Raw genomic sequence first — 7,966 nt, 5'->3', positions numbered from 1 at the left:
AAGAACAAGAACAAGAACAAGAACAAGAACAAGAACAAGAACAAGAACAAGAACAAGAAGAAAAAAACTTGAATTGTACTCGTACCAGGACATGAGCGTCCGTTCCTGGCCAGCAGATACCCGGAGTTGCAGGAGCACTCGAAGGAAGGCACTGTGTCAATACAAGTGTGCTCGCACCCTGCAGAACCGTCCGTGCACTCGTTTGTGGCTGGGGAATTATTGGGAGAATAAATAGTATTCACGCTTAATTACACCCTCTTCGAGACTATTATCAAAGATCGTACATAACAAGATAGTTCACTTCTACCTCTCTTTGAGCCAAGTAAAGAAGTGTCCTCAAAACCCGGTGGCGCCCTCTTCGAAAGAGCGTGGACTTTGCGAGCAGAGTTACCGTACTTGTCTGAACGTCAATAAAAGCGAAGCTAACAAGTTGTGTTGTTCCTTTTCTTCTTCTGGGGAAACGAAAAAGAGATTCAAAACAGAGACTGCAGCGCCATCTAAACCAATGCGCGGACTTCCGCGGACACTTTTTTAGCCGAGTGAACGATCTTATTATGAACGATCTTTGCTATTATTCAGATAAAATGGCTTCAGGAGGCGAGCTACTTTGAACCTGTTTGTTTTGGCGAATCCGGGGAGAGAGAGACAACTTGTTTGACCTGGCAGACACGGGTGCTCGATTACAATGAACGAAGAAAATAATATTCGTTAGGAGGAATCGAACTCATGTATTCTGCGTTCTACGTCATAGGGTTAACATTGTGATGTATTTGTGGGTGGTTTTGGGGTGGAGGTTTAGAGTGTATCTTTGGAACAGTTGATAATCCATAAGTACTGGAAAGCTGCTGTAATTGAAAACTCTCCAACAAAAGTAGAGCGTAGTTTCATGTTTGTTTTATCCGGCATAGAAAGGGACAGATGTATTTGTGTGTCCGTATGTATGTGTGTGTGTGTGTGTTTGTTTGTTTGTTTGTGTAATTGTGCCAGTACGTAATATGTATGTGTGTGTGTTTGTTTGTTTGTTTGTGTAAGTGTGCCAGTACGTAATATGTATGTGTGTGTGTGTGTGTGTGTGTGTGTGTGTGTGTGTGTGTGTGTGTGTGTGTGTGTGTGTGTGTGTGTTTAGTCTGTGGGCTTTATATTTTGCTTCAGTTTTTGTGGGTTTAGTTTTTGCGACGCCAACAACCGACTGTGTTTAAACGCGTGGAGACTCTCCGCAATATCTACAGGTGCGAACAGGCTTCGAAACCAACCCAGAACTTCAAAACAATACAAAGTTCACAGACTGCACAGGATTAACAAACAAACACACACACACACACACACAAAATTACCAGAGGTACAAATAAACAAGGAATCGTCCGAGCAAGAGGTGTCCATCAACAGATGGCGATCCGCGTAAAATACTGACGTCACCTTGTTCGTAGTCATCTTCCAGTTCTTGGTCATCTTGAAACAACAGACATATGTTGATGGACAGCCGGATCTGTTGGGTTCGCGCCAGACAGAGTCTGAGTGGAACCAGACGGCATTGCTTAACTTTTCTCCCCCGTCCCACGAATATGTGTAGCCTCCTGAAACAAAAATGAAAATCAAAAATTATTTATTTTATGAAAAGAAAAAAGGAAAAGTTCTCCTCTACACAGGCATTGGTCAACGTCCCACATTGGCGGACGTGCTTTTATTAGATAGGAAAAAATGAAAGCAAAAGAAGCAGAGGCAGACCAAAATAACAATGAAATGAGTGGCGAGTTATCATTTTAATTTGAATAAAAATATAATAATAATAATAATAATAATAATAATAATAATAATATAATAATAATAATAATAATAATAATAATAATAATAATAATAATAATAATAATAATAATAATAATAATAATGATAATAGATATTTTTTGTATTGCGCAAATCCCCGCTCAACAGCAAGCTCTATGCACTTCACAATCTATACTATTACCCACGCAAACCTGAGAACATTCTGAAACAACCTCAACTTCCTGGGAAGCATATAGTGCAAGCAGCCATTTATAGGCGCTAAAACACTAACATACTGGCAAGATCTTTCGCTGTCTAGCTATGGCCGGGTACCCATTCCCACCTAGGTGAAATGAGGAAAATTTGTGTAAAGTGCATTTCCCAAGGACACAACATCGGGCCCGCGGCTCGAACTCCCGAACCCGCAACCTCAAGATTACGAGTCCGAGCCTAACCACTAGGCCACCGACGCAAAGAATCCAACAAAAGTTTGCCTCCCCACTTGCAAATAAACCCATTGGACAAAATGGTGCTTTTAAGAGAAACAATTAAAAGAATTTTTTTTAAAAAGCCTCAACAAGCTTGTGGAAGGCATAGAGTAAATATGAAGAATTGATATCGATTGCCTTAAAAATAATCATGTTCCTGCAGAGAAGCTGCTCAATGATCCAATGTTAGACAAGCCATTGTTTTTGGTAAAGAATAGAGGCAAAATCCCCTTTTATAATTCTCATGTCTTCCGGTCTATACATAGCCAGTATCTAAGAAAGAGCAAAAAATCAATATCAGGACATATTGGTCCAAGGTACATAGGAAGGTTGAGAGTGCAATTTGGATCACACAAGTCCTAACAGTTTTGAAATGTGTGAGTGTATAAGTGTGTGTGTGTGTATGTGTGGGCGTGTGTGTGTGTGTGTGTTTGCAAGTGTGTGTGAGTGAGTGTGTGTGTGTGTGTGTGTGTGTGTGTGCGCGTGCGTGTGTGTGCAAGTGTGTGTGTACGTGTGGGCGTGTGTGTGTGTGTTTGCAAGTGTGTGTGTGAGTGTGTGTGTGTGTTTGCAAGTGTGTATGTGTGTGTGTGTGTGAGAGTGTGTGTGTGTGTGTGTGTGTGTATGTGTGTGTGCAATCAAAGGTAAAATTAAGAGAATGTTCCCCACTTGACCCAATACACATATCAAGAGGCCACCACTCTCTTTACGTGATGTTTTTGGGGGTGCTGTTATAAATCTCTCCCTCCTTAGTTACAAGATAATTTTTTGCGCCACTGGAAAAATGGTTTTTGTTCGAACTATAATATTATTGTGTTATGCCTACTTGCGTAGTACTTTTCCGTGCTCTGTGCCAGTTAATACAAGGGGCATATCCCACCCCCACGGCGGGGGGGGGGGAGAGGTACTAAACTATATTCTTGTAAAGGGAGGAGGTAAGGATGCAGGTAATATACATATAACATATAGACTACTTTCACCAAAATAAGTAGTACTCTTTAAAAAAATTCAAGTTCGCGCTTTGGAAACTACGAGTATTTCCAGAGCGTTAAATAGTGCTAATAGAAATTAATTTTGATTGACACAATTGATTCATTTTCAAGCAAAAGAAGACAACGAACCAAAGGTCAAGAAAAAATGAAAAGTAAAACGAAAGCCCTTTCTTACTTTCCAATAAGTAGTTGATAAATATTTTTTTATTCCCTGTGATTGACAGAGTTTAAACCTGCGGAATCCATTGCGTGCTTTAAACGTTCCGTTAAATGTGATACCATTTGCGTCTTTAGGTAGTAATTGATTTCTATTCAGCTCCGTTTTCTCTATAGCTTATAAGTGTGATCCCTTAGGACAATTGCGCTTTTATCCATATTCATTAGAGCATTTTAACTATTTCACAATCTGAATAAAACAGTTGACACTGACATCGACAATACCACTCAGGGTTTTTTCCTCCATCCTTGTACACCTTGACGTCATCTTTTATCATACTTAATACGACTAAATTTTGAGACTTTCACTGAGCTTAGTTGCGGGGCATGCCATAAGCTTTGGGGTTCATGAGACAACATATAACATTATTTGATTTTTACAACTCCCTCCAGGAACAAAGACGTCACGACTGAGATGTCAGTCTCAAAAGACGAGATAAGAAAATTGATGAAAATGACACCATAATTCTAGGAAGAATTTATTTGTTTAGTTTCACAAACTTTCTCTGCCTTAAATCCCAACAATTATTGGTCAAGGGGGTATTCCTTTCCTCAACTGCAGCTCCATTTGGGTTCCTTTTTAAATCGTTGCTTTTGTCAGAAGAATGATAGATTACACTTTGGTAATCCGTGTCCCAGAAGAAGGCTATCTAGTGAAAGTGACCACATCCTTGCTCTCTCCCCTAAAGGATAATCGGCTTCGCGACCTATTGTATCTTGCTCAACATATGAACAACTCTATTTCAAGTTCTTTTCACACGTGTGGGATTTCAAACGGGTCAGTTTTAGGTTTCTGTGAGTGGTATCCCGACGAGTTGGTATCGCTTGTGCAAGCTTAAGTCATCCTTGGTCATTTACCGGCCTGCAGTAGAATGGCCTGGATTAGCAGTATCACCTGCTCTGTCCATGCTGCGACGCGACTTGGCCCCTCAGGTGGGACAAACCCATGCTTCTTTTGGTGGCTCGCTGAGGCTTAGACTCAGTAAATGGGAGCAGCTGATGCACAGACACGTACGCACACTCGCGTGGCATATACGCACATACGCACTCGCACACACAAAAACACGTACGCTCACACATACACACACACACACACACACACACACACACACACACACACACACACACACATATACACACACGCACACGCACACGAACATTGCACGTGTTCACACAATTACTGTTTTAAGTTGTATCCTTCCTTATGCCGCTTTTTAAAAAATGTGTGTCTTTTTCAAAGATGAAAAAAAGAACTCACTGAGAAAAATAATTTAGAAACGCACATACCTGCAGATATGCAGTTGCGAGCGTCGTAAAAACTCGTTCTAAACATTACTAAATACCTGCGGAAAAAATAAGTTTTGCGGTGTCAAGGAGGTTGCTAATTCTACGTAAAATAAGGACAGGAAGAGTGAAAACGTTTCGAAAAGAGTGCAAATTTAAGCTACATGTGGATTCTGGCGCGTTATAAATTCATTTATTATTATTATTATTATTATTATTATTATTTTACATGTAAAATAACTGCAAGGTGATTATTATATAAAGAGTACCATCGACAGGGTAGTGCGCAAACAACTCTAGGATATAAATAGAATTCGAACTTGTCTAAGACAATACAATTTTTAAGAAGAAGAGATGTTGTCTTAGACAGGGTGGCGTTTTGGGCAGTGCCATTACAAAAATTAGACGTGCAAAAATGGTGAGGGGCGGGGAGGGGGGAGGGGAGAGGTATGAAGGCGTTTTGTACGCGTACTTGTCTTGGTCTGGGGGTCGTAAGAGCAGATTTGACTTTTGTAAGTATCATTGAAACAGTAATTTGAAAAAACATATTGACATAATATTATTGAACCTACCCTCGCAATCTTTGGTCAATAATGACTGCCAGTACAAGCGATCCATTTTTTTAAAAAAACTTTGTCCTTTCTCTTTTTTCTATGATATCAACAAAATGGTACTGTTCAGACAACAACTTTTCTAAGACAACCACTTTTCCCTTGTCAAAGGATGATCGTTGTGGATAGGTTCGATAAGTAGTACATATAAATATATTATATATAGATTCTATTTATATACATAATATATATATATATATATATATATATATATATATATATATATATATATATGTGTGTGTGTGTGTGTGTGTGTGTGTGTGTGTGTGTGTGTGTGTGTGTGTGTGTGTGTGTGTGTGTGTGTGTGTATCCAGGGTTAACGAACCATGTACACCTAAGCCTATTTTTTCTCAAATACGAAATAAAAGGGCGCCACTTCTCTTCGATTTCAAAGACATCGATACAGCGACTTACTTTCCCATCTAAAAGATGTATACATGTGGCCCTATTTGCAGAGTTTATTCTGCTGATGTTTGCGGTAATATCATTATTTCTGTCCGCCTATGGAATTGCGCCATGTATTGTCTTAATTCTTTTACTATTACATTTGACGTAATGTTGTATTGTTCCCTCTTTTCTTCATTAAAGTACAAAGCCGTTTTGTGTAAAATAGAATTTATTGTGCCGCTCTAGTGTTCTAAAAGCAAATATGAAGCTTGGGGGGTCGTAATCCTTGCAAAACATTGACACATTCAAACACAAACACACACATACACACACAGACACTCTCTCTCTCTTTATATTTTTCTTTCTCTCTCTCTCTTTCTCTCTCCCCCTCTCTCTCTCTCTCTCTCTCTATCTCTCTCTCTCTCTCTCTCTCTCTCTCTCTCTCTCTCTCTCTCTCTCTCTCTCTCTCTCTCTCTCTCTCTCTCTCTCTCCCTCCCTCCCTTTTTCTCTTTCATCTACCCCTGCTCCCTCTCTGTCTCTCTGTCTCTTTGTCTCTTTGTCTCTCTGTCTCTATCTATCTATCTATCTATCTATCTATCTATCTATCTATCTATCTATCTATCTATCTATCTATTTGTCTATCTATCTATCTATCTATCTATCTATCTATCTATCTATCTATCTATCTATCTATCTCTTTGTGTGTGCACGTGTTTGGACTAAATATAGGCTAATAATATGTTTCCTCTTCCATTCGGAGCCTTTTTTGTCTTGCTTTCTGTAGCAATTGTTCATTTTCAGTCTGTGTCCTTTGTGTGAAGAATAACTCTCTTTATAAAAGGAACATGAAAAATATGTGGAAAGACACGTAACAAATTTAGAGAATATTCAATTGTTAATGGCAGGGGCGTAACATCTTTCTTCAGGTTTTTTTTTCAGTTAACGAGAAGCTCATCGACATTATTTGGGGTTGGGGGGGGGGGGGTGGCATAAAGACTTTTTCATCATTGTACAATACATGCAGAGAGTATCAATGTAGCAGACAGCAGCATAATGCCTCCCCTCGTCCCCTCTGCCTTATCTTTACTTGTACTAAATTTCTTACAACCTAGAAAGAATTGGATGAAGAAAATAGCCTGGTATTTAAAATGGTATAGGTTTAACGCCCCTATCAACACTATTAGGTTAATTAAGGGGCGGAACCTCCTACTTTAACGTCCGTCTCCGATAGGACCGAGCAAAGTGGGAAGTTTGTGTAAAGTGTCTTTCCGAAGGACACAACGTCGGACCGAGCTGAGGCTCGAACCCTCGAACTCGCAATCTCACGATTATGAGTCCGGTAGCCTAACCACTAGGCTACCGACGCCTGGTCATACCTAAATATTACAATATCCCAATTGAAAGCGCTACAGAGCAGTGTGCCTACCGTAAAAAACTGCATCTCCCCTGGACGTTCAACGACGAAAAAATTAAAAGTAAAAAGTGATTATACCAAAATATCAGCCTAAACCGTATTTTATCAAAAGATTTATTCTTTAGGTTTACACTTGCTTAGTGCAAAATTTGTATATGCTTCCTAGGAAGTTGAGATTGTTTCAGAAAGCTCTCAGGCAAAGATAGTACATAACAAGATGGTCCACCCAGCCAAAAAAAGGTTCCGCGCTTTGTTTTGTAGCTCTCTTTCGTTTCTCAAGAAGAGGAATAGGAATAGCACCCACTTGCGTGCGCAGATCGACTGCTGTTCATCAGCTGGTCTGATTCGTTCAGTACGGAGTTTTAGGTGGGTTTTTTATATATTTTTTATGACCTCTCGCCTCTCATTCTAAAGTCAAATTAAACGAAAAAAACAATCGCCTCCTCCTCTGCAAGAGGATTTTTGTCAGCGTAACCATTTTAAAAAAAACGTTCTTCCGAAATTTGAATTCTTATTTATTAAAAAAACGTGTTCGTCGTACTTTGATTTTTTCCGCACAAGTAGGGTAACTCTGTTCGCAAAGGGTATGCCTTTGCGAAGAGGGCGCCACCCAATTTTGAGGACACTTTTTTAATTGGCTCAAAGAGAGGAGTGAACACTCTTGTTATGTAGACTCTTTGTTTCAGGTCTGCCTGGGTAATAGTATAGATTGTAAAGCTCATAGATCTTGCTGTTGAATTTAAATTTGCGCTGTACAAGTGCTATCTATCTATCTATCTATCTATCTATCTATCTATCTATCTATCTATCTATCTA

Source organism: Aplysia californica, unplaced genomic scaffold (genome assembly GCF_000002075.1).
Source record: "Aplysia californica isolate F4 #8 unplaced genomic scaffold, AplCal3.0 scaffold00263, whole genome shotgun sequence".
Taxonomy (NCBI): Eukaryota; Metazoa; Mollusca; class Gastropoda; order Aplysiida; family Aplysiidae; genus Aplysia; species Aplysia californica.
This window is presented reverse-complemented; position numbering follows the sequence as displayed.